This window comes from Paralichthys olivaceus, chromosome 24 (assembly GCF_024713975.1).
Source record: "Paralichthys olivaceus isolate ysfri-2021 chromosome 24, ASM2471397v2, whole genome shotgun sequence".
Classification (NCBI taxonomy): Eukaryota; Metazoa; Chordata; class Actinopteri; order Pleuronectiformes; family Paralichthyidae; genus Paralichthys; species Paralichthys olivaceus.
The window spans coordinates 9,357,043-9,378,357 of record NC_091116.1 but is presented as its reverse complement, the minus strand read 5'-3'; the positions used below and the strand labels follow the sequence as shown (position 1 = coordinate 9,378,357).

Genomic DNA, 21,315 nt, shown 5'->3' with positions numbered 1-21,315 from the left:
GCTTTGTTTTTGTCTAAGAAGCTAAGACTTTTCTGCATGAATAACATATCATATATACTTAAAAAAAAGTATTTTCATACCTGCAGCATGGATGACTCACTCAGGTGGACAATGAGGGTCATTTTAAACCTCTGTATCTGGAAGCATGTATGTGTCAGCGAATGACTTTTAATGTCATTAAACACAAATTTAAAAGAACATGGTATATTCTCAATGCAGGAAGACCTACCCTGTAGATCAGGGGTCCCAGACTGGCAGACTTCCATCCAACTCCAGACTGCTAGAGGTTTCCATCTGAACCACGAAGCATCTTTAATAATGCAAAAAAAAAAAGCCTTTTTTATTTACTTGGCATCACAATGCATTGGTTTGTGTTGCTATCAACATTATATTCAGGTAGGAAAGCAGACAGACAGAGATACACGCAGATGCAACATCAAGCATGGAATTATCAAAAATAAGATAAGGCTGACAGTGAAAACTGAGTCTTCCAAGCACAGTAGACAGAAGAGTATGCATTTATTCCTCCTCCTGCAAACTAAATGAGGCCGGGGTTTCTTATTTTTGCTCCAAGTCTGTCACAGTTGTCTCAAGCGAAAATGTAAAAACCATTACAGAACTCTAACCCACAACAGTCTGACGTATGGATGTGGAAAATAAATGAGCTCCTTCTATAGGTGGTCTATACAAAGCTGCAAGCAACCTGCATGTTATTCAACTGAGACCTCTAGTGGCCGTAGTGATTATGACGGGGGCAAAGGTGGAAGTTAACTGTCATTGCACACAAAGCAACAAGGTCCGCAGCTATTTGGTTTTAGTTCTGTTGGTACAATTTGAGTAAACTAGACAGTACAATCTGGTTAACTCACCCTCCAACATTAAGGCTGCTACAATATCAATAAATGAACAGAGTAAACTGCTTTTAAAGTCCCTCACTGGCTGCTCAGATTCACAGTAAGCCATCTTACACACTGACCAGCTGTGCTTTTGCGGCTTTTCCCCTTGAGGTTTAACAGTCAAGAGATTATTACTGCCTCCTGTGAAACTCTGCCTGGGAGAAATGTGTGTGTATACTGGGTAGCAGCAGTTGTAGGAGTTTATAAACTGTAAGAGCACGGGCAGCGCATTTATCGTGTGCTGTCACATATATACCTTGCCTGCAGGTATAAAGGTAGGTGTAATGTGATACTCCTTAGAGCTCCTTTCTCAACACTGCATTATTGTCAGTCGTAAACGACATTCAAGCTTGTGCAATGTCTTTACTTGGACTGCAACATGTTACATCTTACTCTGCAACATTTATCTTTCTTTCAGCGCCTTTAGATCTTCCAAAACAGTATTGTGGATCATCGATAATGACATTCTCCCATATGCATGCATAATATGTTTTTCAATTAAAGGACAAGTGAGGAATGGCATTTTATAATTGCTCATTTGAATTTGAATTTGATAACTGCTATTGCAAATGGCTTGCCTTTGTATTACAGCACAGGTAGAAAGGTTAACATTAGAAAAGCCAAGATTAATATCATCTACATGCCACATGCTGCACATAAACATTTTAGACGTGTCAAAATTTGAATTCAAATAATGCACAGGACGAAAAACACACAAGTGCACAAGTCTATTGGAGGATATCGACCACAGCCCATTTAACATCTGGTTGCATCAGTGGAAAACAAATCAACTTGTGCCGACCTGTGAAGGGAAGATAATAACCACAAAGCATTCCTTGATCCCTTATTTCCTGGATATAAACCCCTGCCAAGGATACACTCTCAAGATGAGCAATTAGCCTGTCCCATTTTCAGAAATAACACCACCACTTCAAGGTCTAAAAAAAGACAAAACAGTGGAACTACAGTCACTAAGACCACCTTTTTACTGACATAAAACCTCTTCATAAAATAGGACTTTGGCTAAAATGCTCTAGTATGTTGTGACACTTAGATACCCTTGACGTCAACCTCAAAAACTGAGTTTTAGTACTTGGTGGGATCATCCCACAGCACATAAAAAAAACAGGGTTTCTTGAACTATAGCTCAGACGGCTCAACCCGACCAAGTAAAGCTGGCTTCTCTTCCCATTCTATATGTTAAGCCCCTTCTCTTTAATAGAATGTCTTTAATCCGGACGCATGTTGTGCAAAGCAGTATGAAAAATCATGTTTAGGAGATTAGCATTGGAATCCTTGTTCTTCTCGCCAAAGCTTATCACTAGAGGGCTTTTTTGATGCAGACTGTGGGGCAGCGCTGACTCAAATGTTTGTGTGCGTGTGTGAGAGAATGTGTGTGTGTGTGTGTGTGTGTCTGCAGGGACGTACAACTGGTGCATGAGTCAGCAGTTTTGGCCAAGGCCGTTTTCCCAAAGCTGAGTCTGTGCACAGTTCAGAGACCCCTACTTTGGATTTGCAAAATCTCTCCTTCCTATGAATGTAGGAAAACCTGCAGCACTTTTCTCTAATTTGAGACTTATTCATTGCCTGTAAAGACATAAAGAGTTTAGTGAGGTAAAAAATTACTTTAAATAAGTATTTGATGAGATTTTATATGCAATACAAATCTTAACTGATCTAAAGAATACTAATTATCCAAGAATCTCAACCCTACTGAAAAATCTTCCCATCTGGCCTTCTATCTATCCTGAAGTCTCAAGTGCACTGCAATGCAATAAGACTTGTGAAAACAACATTATAATTAATGTAGTTATCTTGAGAGGCACGTATAATTGATCAGAGAACTTTCTAAGACACACATGCAATGAATAACAACATAGCCCGGGAAGCCATTAAGGGAGACCTGCTGATTGAGAACGAGGCAGAAGATAGTCTTGGGGACAGTGCCGACAGTGCTTTTAATTGATCCACAAGTTTTCAGTTTCAAATTAAACATTCACTGTTTGAGTCTTTTTTTAGAAATAACTGTCAGATTGAGTCAAATAAAATAAGATAGTTATTCAGTGGTGGTACTCTCTTCGTTTTTATTACAGCGTTCTTAGATTAATTAAGTCTGTTTAGCTTTTAATTAGCTAATTTGGGGGCAGATGACCATACCGATATTAGGGAGTTAAATTGTTTTGGCAATGACAATGGCAATGATTTCCAAGATTTCATTATTTAACCCTCATGACAAATAAATGTAATGAATTGATATTTTACAGTTTAAACCATAAACTTAAGAAGAAACATAATAAACATAAATGCACATATTTTCAGCAAAGATTATTCACCAAACTACAGTATTACTGACCACAAGGAAAAGACAAAAGCATATTTCAGTACTTGACAGCTCCCTTTCAGCCACAATCCTAGAGGAAACACTTAAGACTAAAGAACCTTAGCATTTTAAATACTTGTTTTAATGGTCTATAACTAATACTGAAGTAGCGGACTGCTTGCAGCCTTGCACTCGAGTAGCCCTATGTAGGTAGGTGACATCCCTAGCAAGGACCTATTGAACTTGTTTGTTTCACATTAATATGTGGCACAAACACATCCTCTAACAGAGCAAACTGGGTCACTTGGGCTTTGAGACTAATCCACCAAGGCTAGCAAAGTGAAAAAGCTGAAATGGCTTTAGGTTGAACCAGTTGCAATTAGCAAAAAGAGTATCAACAGACCAACAGATCTATATGGCTGAATGCTCAATGCTGGAAGGCTGATGCTAAAAGCTCAATCTAACTAGATGTTTAACTTTATACCCCAGGGTTGAATAGGTAATAAGTCTATGAGCCGTGAGCACAGGTCCAGGCTGATGTTTAATGCTGTTAACTCTACAGTGACAGCTAGTGGACAGGTAAGGAAGTACTGAAGAAAGAAATATTGAATGGCAATGAGGTAAATCACAGGAATTGGAGGGAGATTAGAAAAGAGAAAGGAAGTTGAGCGTTAGCCACGACCGCAGGGAGTTGGAGTGGATGTTGGTGAGGGTATCGCTATCCTGGATAATTAAGGTAAGCTGACACCACATTGACCCCAGAAGTCAAATTACTGTGGGTGTACGACTTTATCTTTAGCCAGAGGATTTTAAGTAAATGCCTCATTTAGTCCGTCAGTGTCGACCCATGCAGAAAACGTTAGGACTGATCTCCACCAGCAGCACTTCAGAGAGGAATAAAGGGAATATTGTGCGGTGCTGAAACCAATCTGAAACAGCAGCATACGTCATCCTCGCTACATTATGCCTTGACAAGCAATATAGCCCCAGATATTAGGTGAGGCACTGAGGCAGTATTGATCAGCTTCCACCTGTTGCTTGCTGCTACAGCTGAAATGAGACACAATATTTCACACAGGTTTGCTGTCATGTCTTCAGTTTAATCACATTTTTTTTTGATGGAAGTTTTTTTTTTTCAGAATGCAGGATGGATTGCAGTCGAATGCAGAGCGTGCATGTTTTCAGTCCTGCAGAAAGCTGCACCAGTAGATTGTATCGATTAGCTGCTAATGCTAATCAGTGAAATCACCTGCTGGAGAGTGTTGGGATATCCTCAACACGCTTGACTTCCCGCTACACATGGCTACGACTATTTCACAGGAGAACCCAACACATTTTTTTTCGGGCTTTATATTATTTAAAGGAGATAAAAGCAGAACATTTTATATCTGAGGGTGAAATTTGCTATTTTTTGATCAAATTGATTAATTGGGTATTTAATGCAGCTCTACTTTTCAAGTGAATGTAGTTTCTTAAATAAAAGAACTTAACTCCAAACTGAGAAACACTATTAATTGACATCTCCTCTTGTTTGGCTTATTTTTATTTATTGTATTATAAAGCACATTTTTCTATGTATTGTTATGGTCTTGGTCAGTGTAGATTTCTATCCTTTGTTGGAGTGATTGTGAAGAAATCCAATTCTCCCCCAAGGGAAATATTTTTAATAAAGTATTTCTAGTTCTGATTCTGAACAATACAACAGTTGACATCATCAGGGTTACTTTTTTCTTCTACTCAGGCTCAATGAATAAAAAAACTGGAGTTCCCTTTTAAATGCAAAGTAACTGTATAAAATACACAGTATGTAATTGTATATTTGGTTCTATAGCATTGTTGAGGACGCAGTGAACTGCGGTGACCTACTGTGCTAGAAGAAAATAAATCATTGGTGTAACCAAGGCAACTGAGTTAAGAGACTGATTGACATGCCTCTAAGGTGACATGAGCACAGTTCAGACAAGGTTTCCTGTTGTTGGATATGGAACACTTTCCCGAGCTGGGACTGGAGGAATGCGCACACAGTCAACAACTCTGAAGAAGTGAGCCACATTGAAAAAAACTTCCCTCCTGTCACTGTCTCTTTTTGGGCTCTTGAACGCTGGAAGCATTTGTCTCTTCTCCCAGCTGTGGCAGTGAGAACACTTGACACCGCTCCGCTCGCACAGGGTTGAAAAACAGCCCACGGGTGTTTGAAATGTACGAGACCCAAGAACTTGCAGAGTTGTGAATGATTTGAACAAGGCTGGTGCGGCATGTGATATGTGAGGACTCGTTTCAATGTCACATTTAATATCGTTCTGTAGCAACATAATCGAAAGGTTGATTTCAAAAACACAAAGTTAAAAAACTAAATATAGACTTGAGCCTCTACAGACTGGAAATTATGGCGCATCTTACATTTTACATCTGATTTTGCTTTTTAGTGCTACACCCTTTGAACTTCCTGCCAATGCATTATTATTATTATTTAATTAAATCATGGATAAGTTCATCAAGCTTCCTGAATCATATTAAAAAAAGGACCTCAGTCTACCAGTCAGGCCATAGTTCACAGAAATCATATTTTTCTTGGAGTTAAATGAAAAACAATGCAAAAAAAAAAGTTTCTAGTTTCTATTTTAAAAAGGTTTTAAACATCATGTATATGCTCACTAAAAATGCAGCAGGAGCTGGTCACAGCACAAATGTAGCATCAAGAAATGATTAAGAGACGGTACAATAACACATTAAATACTCAAAAGACAAATACTGCCCTTTTGTCTGACCCCTCTCGCTTTTCTCTCTTTCCGTTGATTTTTTAACTCAGCTTTTTTTAAATCTTTGAACGATAATTAGGAAGAGATCATAACCACAACAAAAAAATCCCAATGAGGTTCATGAGAGGTCAATGCTTTGTTCGAAAAAGTGTCAAATGGAAATACTGAACCCCAACCTTAGCAGTGAATTGCATCTCGAGGATCAGCTTCACACTGACCAATAGAGAACTTTAACTCTAACTCTACTCTGCAGTGGTGCGCCGTGAGCCTAAACAAGCATCAAAGCCGTCCCGGGCCCATTTGAAGTCTTCAAGAAGAGCTGACTCGCAAGATTTCCTTCCACCGTCAGCAGACCTAAACCCCACCGAGCATGTGGTGCGTTTTAAAATGTAAAACTTGAGGAGTGACTTGACAACCTTGTGCAGTTCATTCTATTGGATAACACAACACTCGCTAAAGATAATAGCAACGTTATCATTCAGCTCATATAATGTTGAAGGGACGCGGCGTATTCACAAGTGCTGCTTCAAAACAAAAAGCCTGAGTTGACTCCAAATGAAATCATTCATAAAATGTGTTTGCTGGAAAACAGACTGCTCCCTGCATGCATTCATTTTTTTAATGGAGTGTTTGGGAAAAGAAAATGCTGATTCTAGATGTTTTAAATCAATAGTTACAGGCAGATTTTAAAATGAGCAGAAACCCCGATAAAAACATTATTTCCAAGCTTTTTATTCCAAGAGCAGTCTTGAAATAATTGCTCACATTGAGTTTTAAACTTCTGTTTGTTTTATTTCCTTTAGGACACGTGGGCTTTAGCTATGGATTCAAACGAGAGGACAAAAGGTTTGTGCAGCCTGCAGTGCTGACCTTTCCTTTAATGCTTAATCACTGTGCTTTTCCCAATTTGACTTATTTACATGTTCGGAGTCGGAGGAATTCAAGTGAAAAACAGAACACCAGCCTCCCTCAGCATTTTGGGCTCGGTGACAGTGATGCGTTGTGATAAGTTAATTAATATTGCAGTCTCTTGATAATGTGTCTGCTGCTCCAGATAACAGTGGAATCACAATAGCCTTGAGCAGAATTTTTTAGAGACATAGCATACTGCTGAGGCTTGGAATGAACTGATGAACACCCCCTGGTATCTCTTGTTTATTTCCTTGATGGCTTCTGCACATTATTTATTGTCAAAGTGGAAATGCGACACAAACAACGCCATCGCCTTTTTCACGCCTGACTATTTTTACAGCTGCTGTTCAAGGGGAACTTTCTGGCCTCGTGAAAACTATGCACTGGAATGTGTTTTGATCTGTAGTTTTTGGAGTTTGTGTGATCTGGGATGCCACAAGAAAACACAAGATCGCATGGCAGCCAATTAGAGCCCCTGTTGTTGGCTGCCAGGTCTCTAATGGTGTGGCTACATATTGAGTCAAGTGAGCCCTCATTAAAAACAAGTGTAGAGGCTGTGATTGTTGAAAATTCCCTCTCTGTGGCATTCACTGAACAACACAAACGTCAGCAGTAATGTAACTGGTATCAACATTAAGGTGCTTACGATTCATTTATCAAATTACAGTTTTTGCTTGCATTGTCATCGGCGGACTCAGTCGAAGCACCACTCTGACACACGATGTCGATGGGATAAAGAACTCTCTCGCCAAGAATGATAGACTTTGCCGTTAGGACCGCTCATTCCAAGACCTTAGTCATTTTCACTTCCAATTCAATTATTGCAAAAATTGGATTTAGCTGCAACAAAAACTCTAGCAGAACAAGTAATCCTGAAAAGGCGAATTACTGAATATAAAGGCTCTGCCATTGTTGAGTATTTGAAATAAACTTTCAATCCACATTCAGCACTTGCAGAGTTGAAAATGTTCTGACCCTGACCTGTCTGTAATCACATGTGCTGCAGACGTGCCGCCTCGGTGGGTTTGACTCCTCATGTTTCAACATTCCCGACATTACAACAACTTCTTTTTATCACAGATTTGATTCTGTTGTTTGGGTTTCTTTTGACTCTCACAGCTTTTGTCTCCTGCTCCTTCTTGTTTACTCATGACATATTGTGTTAGTGTGTGGAAATTAAGCATTCGATTTTTTGTAGGGGACAAAATATAGTGAACAATTATGATATTAACTGTAAAAGAATCTACTACTGCATACAGTCTGGTGTGTGTTTTGTGTGTGATTATATGCTTTATTTTCATTCATTTTTTGCAAAAAGCCCACTCTGGAACTTACAAAAGAACTTTTGTGAATAATTATAATTCAGAGAGAAGGGAAATGGTGGTAAAATGATGGTACATGCAGTATTAAGCAGACTGACAGAGTTTGCATGGTGTCTTACTGTTGAGCTTTTTCAGCCATTTTTCCTCTGACAGTGATTTTAAAAGCTGTTGGTGACAGGAGCTTTCTCTTGGTGAATAATTTCTTAGTTTTAAGATTCCTATACCACAGGAATGCTCGACTCCTCTGCATGGACTCAGATTGTACTCTGTGAAAGCCAAAGAGCTTAATTGAGTTTAAGTTATTTTGAACATTAACAGGTGTTTATTTAATAGGATGTGAAATTTTAAGATTAAAAAGGATCATTAAAAAGCTGGCTTCAATTCAGAATTCAAGTTCTTTTTCTCACTGTCCACTATTGAGTAAGAGTTCCATTTTCCGAAAAACACATGAGCTTGGTAGCTGTGCTCGGAGTGTTTTTATAAAAAAAACGTTTTTTGTTTTAAACCAATATTTTCTACATGATTGAACATGTGGTTTTTTCAAGAACTTAAATTCAAAACGTATTAAAACATTGTGAATGAAAATCAGAGCTAGAAGGGGTTCCATGAAAGATATGAAGGATTACTTGGAAAGTAAATTAATCAATTCACATTCAACACGGACATCTGACTTTCTCTCACTCTGCCACCATCTATTTCTAAATGTTCTTCCACTCTTAACTTTTGTTCCGTGCGTATCCTTCGAGCAATCGAGTTTTGTCTGAGTCTGGTCAGACTTTCAGAAACATCTTTTACCAGTTCCTCCAGGTAATTCTGGAGTGGCCTTTTTTTAAGGTCCCTGTGCATCGCAGTCCTGCTTTCTTTCTCTCTTGATGGAGTACAACCTGGGAGACCAGCTGATTCCACACAAGTCTTTTGTGAGGCGAATCTCTGGGATCTCCAACCTGTAGCGTGATATAAACACATGCAGGCCTCTGTGCAACAACAGGGTTTCCACTTCCTTGTTCACAGAAAAGCAACTCTCAATAGAGGCTGACTTCATTGCCTTTATATGACCGATGTTTAACTACTAAAAGTCAATCATATAAAAGCTACTTTTATGGTTGGCGTACGCCCAAACTCTGCAGACGACTTACTGGAATTGCATGAGTTAACATTGTTAGTGCAGAGTGGATCGGGCCGGCCTGACTTGATGTGAATACAGAACAATTCTGGGTGGTAGCAGTTGAATACCTTTTAAGCCAAACTGATTCTTTTCTGACTTCCCCTGCATTTCTCAATGCCTTTATATCGAAAGTTCTTTATTTGAACAACATCTTGCACAAGGTGGAGTGGTACTCAAAATAATTTTCAACAGCTTCAACCAAACACCAAATGGGCTGTTTTTCAAGCCAGATCGTGTTTAAGTTTCAATTAAATGATTCATTCTGCAGACTGTACTACAGACAGAAGGTGGTTAAATGTTTAAAAGATATTGCCTAGGCCACCTCAGCATCTTTGACATTGCTAGTCAAATGTCAACTCTGTTAATGCCCAATTCTAAACACATGCTATAATTTTATTTCTTTCACAGATGTGACTGTAAGGTGAAAGCAAATTCTGGTGAGGGAAGAGCTGACATCCTGATAAATCCTTAAGTTGGCCATATCTGTTCATGCTTAATTTAAAAATGTGTACAATCTGCACACAAAGAGCCAAAAAAAGAGGAGTGTTGAGTCATTTATTCAAGAACCAAACTAAAGACTGTTCAAAAAACACCCAAGGTGAGGTAAAAATTCACTTCACATTAAGTCTGAATACATCTGTAAGGAAAGAGGTGCTCATTGAATCCCGGCTAGTGAGAACAATGCAACTCTGTCTTGGATGGCATCAAGTAATCAAATGGTGTGAATATAAATAAACCAGATTCACAATGAATATAGTGGGTGTGATAATAAACTCATCTGATACTATTCATAGAAACTCATAAGCTCTTCATAGAAACTAGAATCACAGTCTTGCAGTTTACTTCCATGTGTGTTACAGCAATGTTCAGAGCTATGGACAATGGCTGACAGTAATTACAGTGACGTTATTGTATTTACACGAATAAAAGTAGCATTTCTACTCACCTGAGTATCAGTACTCCATGGTATGAAGCCGTGCATCTTTCAGTTCTGCAATAATAACAATACACATTTGTTAAAACAAAGAAACAAATGCATTCACGGAAGAGAAATGGTAGAAACGCTACAGTGCTTTTAATTTGAAACAGATTTATGTTTAGGAATTTAGATTTGTGACATATGAGACAGAAAGATAATTTGCTGTGAACCTCACGCTCCTTTTTGTCCATCCGCTGTTAAATGCTTTTTCAACTTCCTGCATTTGGCTCAAATGTCCAAACCATTAAATAAAACAATAGAATAAATAAATAAATGAATAAATAATAGCAATAGAACCGAACTATAAATGTTGGTCCATTGATCCAGAGGCAGCTTTCATCCCTGTTATCTTGGTTCGGACTAAACTAAAGAGTCTGCAGGTCGGGACTAAACAAGGTAGTTGTGAAAGCACCAGAAGTAAATGTCACATTTGTGCTCAGTTTGAAGAAATTCCCTCAAGACTTCCTTATTATGGGACTTATGGATAGATAACCTGAAAACATAATGTCTCCAGCCATTGTGCTGCTACGCAGAGGTACAGAGAGTCCTCCATTGTTATTTACGCAGGATGATTGCCAGAATGCATTAAGGTACTTGAAGGTAAAAGTCTTTAACAATGTGAGTGTTATTAATGTAGCTGATGTTCCCTGTGCTGTGACATGATCCAGAGCAGATAACGGCTGCGCAGGTTTAAACACATTCGAGCAGTGTCACAATGCAAAGTTGCAAATGTGCCGCGAGGCTGTGTAAGTGAGATAGTGTCAGCCAGACATCCCCAGTCCATCTGTGGTAACTAATTATGTCAGCATCAGCGGCTAATTAGAAAGGGAGAAATGTGGAAATGCCAGATGCTGAAAGCCCAGATCAATCAGCCTGGAATATAAAAGTAGCTGCTGTGGGTTAGTGTCAGTGAAAGGTTGGTTTATTCTCTTTAGTACCCATGAGCTCTCAGGGAGAGTGTTATGAGAGTGAGAGCCTGCTGGAAAATGTGTGTCTCTGTGAGAGTGTGTGTAATAGTACCAAAACACAGGCTCTGAAATTGAGAGCTTTCCACATTTCTACTTTTTTTTTACCCTTGGATCAATTGTGTAGAAAAGAGCGACAAGTAAGATTGCTTTTTTTCGTCTGGCTACTATTATCCGAATGGAAGCAGCACTGAAAGTTCCCCCATTAATCATAACAGCAACCAAGTCAGTCTCACTTTCACCTGCACATATGAGTAACACAACCCACACATACACACACAGGAGCAACTGAAACAAAGTAAATATCGGAAATAATATGAGAGCATATCGGGCTCAGGGACAAATAAACACATGTACAAAAGCTCCCTGCTGTGTCATTGAATTTTTCCACCACACCATTACAGCAGGGTCAGTGCGGCGGAGAAGCTAATCCAGAGTTGTGTGGGCGGTGCAAATGCAACAGACAGAAGGCGCTGACCTACAGTAACGGACTCATCATGTTAGAGATACAAAAACAAAGTGCAACGATGTCATCAAATAAAACATGCAACACAGCTGAAATTGGAGAAACGCATTTAAAATACCTTGTGGGCTCAATTAAGACCTGACACAACACTTCACACAGGTAAACCTTGAGACTTTAAATGGAATTATATTTTTAAAGATTAGAAAGTGCCTTGAAAATGTAAATACCATCACACCAATCAAAAACTCTAATATTAACCCAATTAATGCAATATTCTGAATAAGACAGGTCGTACTCGGATTCAATTTCACAATTACTCCAGGTTGTGATAGATTTAAAAGACCTGATCGAAGAGTAGATGCTCATTGAGCGATATTCTCTCTTTACCGCTGGTGTTGCACTGTTATGTTACTGTCAACTAAAATAACTCTTTACACCATAGAAAAGAACAAGCAGCTTTTCTTTAACACAACGTTATGTTACTAATGCAGAGACTTGCCTGAGGATACATGAAATAATTACTATAAAAAGGAAGATCTGGAACATAACTGAGACAGCTCGTTCTGCCCAGTTTACTGTGTATGAGTGTACATTCTTCTTTCCTCCCTCACCAGGTTGTTATTGTTGCACCTCGTAAATACTGGCTTTGCAGTGTGCTCATTTGACAAAAAGAAAGAAAAATAAAAACGTTGTGTGAAGACAAACACGTTCATATGTGTGAATGTTTAAGTGATCATTTATTTTAATTTGTGTCACCAAGAAATGGTTATGTGTAATGTTTCTGCACACACAACTGCTGTAGTTCAGAGTACATTTTACATTTACATTTAGTCATTTAGCAGACGCTTTTGTCCAAAGCGACGTACAAGGGAGAGAACAATCAAGCTAAGAGCATTAAAAACCTGGTGTAACAATAAATACTGCTTATAAAACGACATAGAAAGAATAAAAAAGAAGTGCGGGCCTGTTACTGCTTAAGTGCAGGTTAAGCCAAGGTGCCAGTTAGGAAGGGAGGTGCTCTTTGAAGAGTTGGGTCTTCAAGCGCTTCTTAAAGGTAGAGAGGGACGCTCCTGCTCTGGTAGTGCTAGGCAGGTCGTTCCACCAACGTGGAACTACGACTGAGAATAGTCTGGATTGCCTTGCTTGCACCGGGGGCAGTGCCAGACGACGCTCACTGGATGAGCGCAGCGTCCTGGGTGTAACATATGCCCTTACAAGAGCATTTAGGTAGGTGGAGTACTAATATAAAGGTGAATGATTTTTTCTGTATGATTTTGCTATCTATGTTCAAGAACTCCAAATACTATTGTGCTTTTCAGATGCTTCAGTGTTGTGTTAATCTTTGCAAGCCGATGCCCGTTTACTTTATTTTTGCTAATAGGTCAATACGACATGCTTCAGGCTATAGTGAATTACAAGACAAACATCAGTTGTGCTGTACATCTACAGTTCCAATATTTATTCTAACCCCTCACATTCAAATTGAAGAGCAGATTCGAATAAAATGTGATATTCCCGTTGGATCATATTCTCAGATGTACTTAAAATCACAAACACATAAGTGGTTTACAAACTGCTCTATAAAATGTGTGCCATATGTCCCCTATGTGCTATGATGATACCAGAACTACATTTGAAATCCCATTGACATTTGTAATGACAATAATAGTTAAAAAAGCCAGACTTGAAAGAAACACCATTTCCCCTGCAGTGGGACTAATAAAGGATTATCTCATCTCATCTCATTTCGGCGTTTGCAGGCTAACTGTCACGGCTCAACGGAGGAGTAAGGGGGGCGCAGTTAGCAAAGAAGGGAGAGGACTTCACACAGCAGAGATTACAAAATGACATCAGTACGATTCCTGTTTTCACGATGGCATGAGGCGGATACTCCAGACAGCACGGCCTGTTGCACCGGGGACGGCCCTCGTCGGCTGTTTATGCTGCTTGAAGCCCTTTTGCAATAATAGGAACTACTTTATTTGTAGACTCACTGGTGCTAATGATTGTTTTAACAGCATTAGTGGCATCATGTCCCAGAGTGAAAGTAAAATGGGTCTGCTGTCGTTTTGTTCAGGCTGTAAGTACAAGGAGCTGAGCAGGGAAAAAAAAAAAAAATCAAAATCCTAACTACAATTCAGAGCTAGGACATTTTTCATCACTATAATTGCTCACTTGTAAAAATTAGTGAGACAGCTGCATCTACATGAAAAAATTACAGGAGATATATTCATTTTTCAGTGTTTCTCTTTTCAAAGCCAGGAAAAAACTGAACCGAAATTCATAACCTCTAACCGACGTTCCTGCTACATGTCCTCTCTCCTCACTCCCCCGTTGATCTGCACTCACTTTACACGTTAACAATAAACACCATAACTATAAGTTACCAGGACACAGAGGCTAGAGGACTTGAAGTTTACTTTGTGTTTGTTTAAAGTTTAGGAGACACGTATTTAAAAGTCTAAATGTTTATATGCAGTGTATGGCAGACACTAAAAGGCACATATGCACACAGTGGGCTGAACAAGTGACACTTCAAAACACTTCCCCTGGCTTGTTTTTAGCCTGGTTATATAGAAATTAGGTGGGAAAGTTTTTTTATATGAATTTTACTGTCGTAGTTATTTGCTGTACTGCGTATAAACAATTGTTGTAGCAGTAATTTAACATTACCCTGATATAAGCCTCACAGAGCTGATGATCCATGCAGAATAAAACAAACCGCTAATTATTTGCAAATGGTATCTAAGCTGCGACGACAGCTAACAGCTAACAGAACTGTCAAACAGGCAAGAGAAAAGAGCAGGAGTGTATAAAGTAAATGTTTGCAAACAGCTTTGGATTTTAGTGACACACACACACACACACACACACACGACTCTGTGTGCAGACTTTAAACAAAACCGTTCCATTAATAGCTCTTGTCAGGAGGTTTCTATTTGGAGCACAAACTTCCAGACCCCCTGCAAAGATGTCTGGGGACACAATTCCACACATCCCCTTCCTCAGTGAGGAGCAAACGACTGATGGTAACATTTTGTGAAGCCCAGTTTGCACGCGCACGCCCTGCGGGAGGGCACGCTCAGAGGGCTCATCCAATCTGTCAGCGTTCTGCCAGCATGCTCCCCTCTCCCTCTGCTCAATGACCTGCCCGCAAACACAGGCGTTTACAAACTAATCACATCGCGATGCTTTGTTGCGGCTCTCGAGTCACTGAAAGAGTTCAGAGGTTTAATTGTGCCTCTTTGTGTTTTAATGGCAGCCACGCTTTAGGAGCTGGTAAGCATGGCTGCAAATACATGGCGGGTGTCGAGGTGGGGGTCGCGGGCGTGCTCAGATCACTGACCAGGAGCTGGATTTATAATTGTACCACAAAAGTTACACATGGTACAATAAACAAATATCTGCGTCATCGTACTGATTCAAAGATGATTCGCCCACCGTGTCAATCTGGGAGAGACTCTGATTTTAAAGCGAGTTGGGACAAATGGTCAATGGTCAGCAAGGATTAGGTGAGATTATAAGGTTTACACATCGGCTTGGAAAACACCTGCTGATAGTCAATAGACTTTAGCAGTAAGAGACATTTATAAGCCATCAACTGTGATGGAGAATCAGTCTCACCCCCTGCAGGTGATTTCTCAACAGTGGGCAGCTCCTTCAGAGACAGACTGATATACCTGAAGTGTGTGAAAGAGATATCACAGGTAAAAACCAGCTGTGCTCCCACTAAACTGTGGATAACCGACCTGAGCCTGTTATGGCCGGTCTTGGCTTGGTTATCTACTTATTTTTTAACGTTGTATGTGCCGGTAACATTAGTGCCAGGTTGGTTGCGGACACAAAAAAACGAATGCCTGTCTTTTCTCTCAAGCCAAGCTGCACAAGAACCAAATATATCACATTTTTTATCTGTGCAGTTTCAATTTCATATTTCAGAAGTGCAATCTTGTTTGAACTGTATATGTTCTATTCTTATATTTACTTATGTATATATTGTATCTGCAGTTATTTTTTTCTGTGCGTATTTGTATTCTCCTCTGCGTTAATAGAGCAAACCTCTCCACTGTGGATTTAATAAAAGATTATCATATCTATTTTTTACACAACATGAATTTTAGATAACCGGTAGTTGGTGCACTCTAAAGGCCTGGATGGTAATCAAACTCTCGTGATGGGATTTAAAAATGTAAAGGAATCGAATTTAATTTGTAATAAAAAGGGATATTCTCCCAGGAACTTGTGCATTATTTAATTTACTTTGAATGAGATGAAAACAAAAGCTCTTTAAGCTAAGAAGCTTTATTTCAAATACATGTTTTAAACCAAAACTGTATTTTTTATAAGACCAAAAAGGACCAAATAAAAGTGAATGGTGCAGCAATGCTAGAATTGTTTGCAGTAGTTAGTAATACATAACTATAAACTGTGAGTATATTGAACTATTAACTTTGTATACAGTAAATCTTACGTCAAAATGTTGTATTGAGCGTGTCATTTAAAGAGGCAGTCTGAAGTGTGTGTGTGTGATGCAATGCATTTTAAAATAGGTTTAAAAGCCTGGGCCTGATGCATTCTGGGATGCAGAGGATCACAGAGGCAGAACATCTGGCCTCAGATCAGATCTGAATTCCATCTCCTGGTGCCTATAATTAAAATGACTTTGCTCCTAATTTATGAGGCTAAAGGATAACCTGCTGGTTAATGAGGTTTCCCCATGAATCACTGGGGCTGGGTGTGCTGCCCTCGTGGCCGTACTGTTGACCGAACTTAACCCTTTCATTTATCTTTTGAATGCAATATTTCAAAGTAAACTATTTATTTTGTATTATTCACAAGTTTCTCATTTCACATCAATCGAACATAATCCCACAGGGAGAGACACGATATCTTGTCATCTGTTTGGAATAAATACTGCTCTATCTTATCTATTTCCACATTACACTCACTGATTATCCATCGTATCAAAACAAAATACCCGGGCAACCACTCAAAACATTGTCATTCAAAATTGCCAAACAAGATTATGATTAGTTTGTGTATCCATATTTCACACACACAATGTTTTTTGGCACTTCCACTTATTTCTGCATAAAAAGTCAAAGTTTTCTGGCAACGTTGTCGATGTGAAGTTACAAGTTGGTTTTTGTTTGTTAATTCATTTTCAGTTATTAATAAAAGTTAATGTGAAAGAAGCGAGGAGCATCCACAGCTTTCATTTTTGGTTGCACGTGTTGTTTTCAACATATGAATGTATGTAAATCACTTTAAAACTTGAGTAAAGCCACTATCATCATGCCTTTCATGCATCACCTTCCATCTGCAGGATGCTTTATTGCCAACGCCCTCATACATGACATGCACCCCAATCTATATCAATGATTGCAGCCTGTTGTGCCACTTATTACCAGATGAATGCAGATGTTTACTCACCCTGGGTATCTGTTTGCAGAAACACAATAAACACATCTATTATTTTAAGTGGCGTCAATAAGTCAACCTTTGCCTGTTGTGTTCAGCATGCCTGATTTAACAATGCTTCCACCAACAACAGCCCTGCAGGCCCTTGTGCTTATTACACGTGCTGTTGCATGAATACCGATTTACAATTTTTGCCTTTTGAGATCTTATGATGGCGAGTTTGGGTTTGATTAATTCAAATTCTGATATAAAGGTGTGTTCTTTATCTGCCTGACTCAATCCATTGCTCCCATGGGCTCTCTTTAATTTGACATCATATAATTTCCTCCCCCTTTCCTCCGTGCTTCTTTTGATATGCCGCTTGTCAACCATGAGGGTTCTCGCGCATTTCTTGTTTCAAAGCGAGCTGGAAAAACTCGGAGAGCGAAGTTCAAAAATCATTTGCAATCTGGCGCCCCCGAGGAAACAGCGTATTGATCTAAATGCACCATGCATCTCAATTTACATGTAAATGTAAATAGTAAACCCCCTTTCAAAATTAAATTCGTCTTCACCAAATGTTACTACGACTACAATTTTTATTTATTTATTTGGTTTGATCTTTTTTCCCCGACTATAAAGATCCTAAGGCGGACTTTCTCTGAAGCCACTTTATTCTCCTTAATGAATGTGGTCATCAAAAGGGGAGAAGGGCTGTGATCTGGGCTCAACAATCCAAACTAAACTTACAAAAACTGTTCACTCCCAACTCATTATGGTAATCATCTTTTGTTTTTATCCACTTGCAGCGCAAGGGGCCGCTTTCTGATGGTGCGGACACTCGGGGACATTTAATGAATCGGGTAGACTTTGAAAAAGTGGCCACTCAGCAAGAGTAAGCACTCTAATAATGATGGGGAGAGTGTGTGGCTGGACAGTATGTGTACATGCTTGTTTGTGTGTGTGTTGCTTAAGGTGTGTGAGGCCTCTGAGCGCTCCTCATATTAAAATTTAATAGATAAAAAGCCTGATTAATTATGGCATGATTAAGTCAATATGCACTATATGACAATTTGCAGTAAAATGCAACTTTTATCCCAATAAATGCAGAATGGAAACACAATATACTTATGTTTTGTGTGTCTGACTGCATGAGATTTTTAAAAAAAAACAGTGCCGCATTTCAATTGCAGATGTGCCAGCTAGTGTCAGCTTCTCTGATGACTTTATGGATGCGGATATGCTAACAATACGCCGCCTCAAGGTGAAAAGTTGCATATTGTACATGTAAATTCCCCCTTTTCATGACAAACATCCAGAAAATTTGCATTTTAAGCACAGGATCCGAGACTCAAACTGTGATTTGATATGAGGCTACTGATGGTGCGCCTGCAGGAGGGAAAATTAATGTTAAACAGAAATGATCTGCATACTATAAGAACTATTGTGTGTTTGTACACACAGGGTGTGTGCGAGAGCTGATAGACACATACCGTGCCGTCACGCCGCTCGTGTGGAGTCGTATATTTTAAGGAGATGGAGATCAAAAAGCAGGATCAGCAGAGTTATCTCCACTTGACTTCATATTCCGTTTCATCCTCCGCCCCCGACCACACTCCTCCCCTCCTTCCCACAGACCTGCTCCCCGTCTCGGATCTGAAGACTGTGGCTATGGGAATGCCTGCTTCTGCTTTGATCACAAGTTTTGTTCGGTTCCCTTGAGTGGATCAATCGAGATACTAGCGTCCAGACTGGACCGGAGTGGACACTGGGGGGAGCTGGCTGAGTAAGTTCATGTCATAATTCAGGGAGGACTTATTTTTCCAGTCCTTCACATCACAAGGAGACGGACCCCCGCTGCAGTTTTGAAAAACTCGCAGCCTCCTGGTCGCTGAAAAGCTTGAAAGAAATTACATGTAAAACAGCAACTAAAAGCATTGACAAAGCTGCCCCTGTGCAGATTGACACACAAATGATTGAGTTGAAAGAATGCACACGAAGTTAAGAGGGTTTATGACAGAGCTTTTCCAGGCAAATGGCACCTACTTCTGAATCATAAGAGAAAACAACACTTAACAGAGCAACAGAGCCACGTGCAGCCAAACTTGGTGACCCTTTTAGTTAATCCCTCTGTGTCTGAAACAAAGTTTGAGAGTATAGTCCATCTGAACTGAAACACACATGAACCGTGAATATTACCCATGATCCCCGGCTTTCTAAACCAGAGGAGCTGCCGCTGTAACGAACACACCAAACTGTGTAGAATTCTTGATCATTTCCTTGCTGAATATTGGAGATAAACTGGTTTTATTGACTTCTAAGTCTGATCTAAATTTCAGCATTACTCTTCAACTTGCTGGACCTGATTTTAACCATTAAAGCTGGGATGAGGAAATGTTGATATTGTAAAATAGTATGAATAAATGATGAAAATAAAATAAAAGGAACCGTAGTTGTGCACGCAGAGCAGAACTATCATATGCACAGGTGTGTTTTTTTTAACCAATTTTGCAATGTAAAGAAACGCCATGGTATCTGCTCACCAAAGATACATCAAACAAGGACAGGTGTTCAGGGTGAGAAGTGGGAATAAAGGCAGCTCCATATTCCAAATCTGTGAACCATCAAACTAATTTTGAAGCTGCCATTTTAAGGAAAACAAAGGCAGCAAGGCATAAATTAAACGGCAGCATAGCATGAATATCTGTTTCTCCTATTTTCAGAGTGCACGGTGCAAGACTTCTGCAAGATACATTTAAGACCCTTTTTTAAGAGTGATATCAATGCACTTTAAGACCCGTTGCACATCACAGTCTTTGGATTACTTGCAAAGCAAATAATTTTTTTAACGGAAAATGACTATAAAAGAATAGTGTGTACGCAAAAGTAATGTGTGTGTGTTGGAGAGTGTGTTAAGGCGACATTAATCTGATTTTAATCTTATTTTAATTGGATATTAGTTATAACCAAAAAAGATAGAGTCTTGAGATGTACATGTGTTATTTTCATAATTTCATCCTGGGTCATACTGTACACAAGAAAAATATCAGATGCTACATTGAACCATTTAAAAGCCATTAATTAAAGGTGTAGCTGCTGCATAAACACTGCAGACTCTCCTTTCTCTTATATAACAATCAGCAAGAATAAAGTTGTGTTTACAGGCCCTCATTAGTGGGGCCATTTTGTCAAACAGTTGCAAGTTGTTGTTTCAAGTAAGCTTTTTGGTGTCTCTTGAAGTTGGAGGTCATGTCGGGCTGCTCTCTAATTGGGTGTCAAGAGGATTCTAAATATTTTCACACCCACACGGCAGACACATGAACACATACACACACACAGAGCAAGATACATCCTGGTTTAATTGGTGGAATAGCCTTCCCTGGCCAGTAGTGTAAAACCATAAACCCATACACACACACATATTGTAGTGATGTACAGTAGAAGCCCCTAATAAGGATTTGTCAGGCCTGTAGATTTGCAGGGCGCTGGGGGAAAGCTGCCGTGCCGCTCCAGAGACAGGCCGCTGAAGCGCTTCAACTCTGACTGTTGCCGTCGCACTTGTTCTCCGCGCTTACGGCCAATTAAAATGCACGGCAAAGTGGGCCAGACGACGAGACGTGCCCAGGCACTTTTCAGCACCTTGCAACATTTGTGAGACAAGTTTCTCTGTTGTTGCTGTAAAAGCTGCAGAGGTGTAATGGATTATTTATTATCGATGTGCTGCACAGAGAAGTGGGCATTGTGCCTGGAGTCAGTATTCTGGAAGAGAAGCCTAAAAATAAAGAAGTGAAAATAGGCAAAAATACCAATCACTACAAATAATCAAATCAAATCAAATCAAATCAAATCAAAGTTTATTGTCACATGCACCAAATAACTTAGCGTCATCAGAGCAGTGAAATTCTTGTGACATGGCAGGCAACATCTACGCAGTAGACGGGAAATACAAGATAAGAATAAAAATAAAAAAATAAAAATAAAAATAAAAATAAAAAATAAAAATAAAAAATAAAAATAAAAAATAATAATAAAAAAAAAAATATATATATATATAATAACATATGACATATAACAAAGTAACATATAACATTTAACATAACACATTTAACATAACATTTAACATTAACCTAG

The 21,315-nt window shown here is 39.2% G+C and overlaps 1 long non-coding RNA gene across 1 annotated transcript in view; it reads right to left on the bottom strand.

The window, feature by feature from the left end:
- LOC109638890 (uncharacterized) overlaps nt 1-21,315 on the bottom strand; it is a 99,158-nt gene that overhangs the window by 49,468 nt on the left and 28,375 nt on the right. The window contains exons 2-4 of the long non-coding RNA XR_002203365.2: nt 10,321-10,365; nt 230-310; nt 81-137 (exon numbers count right to left, since the gene is read on the bottom strand). This is a non-coding gene — a long non-coding RNA (uncharacterized lncRNA). The remainder of the gene's footprint in view (nt 1-80; nt 138-229; nt 311-10,320; nt 10,366-21,315) is intronic.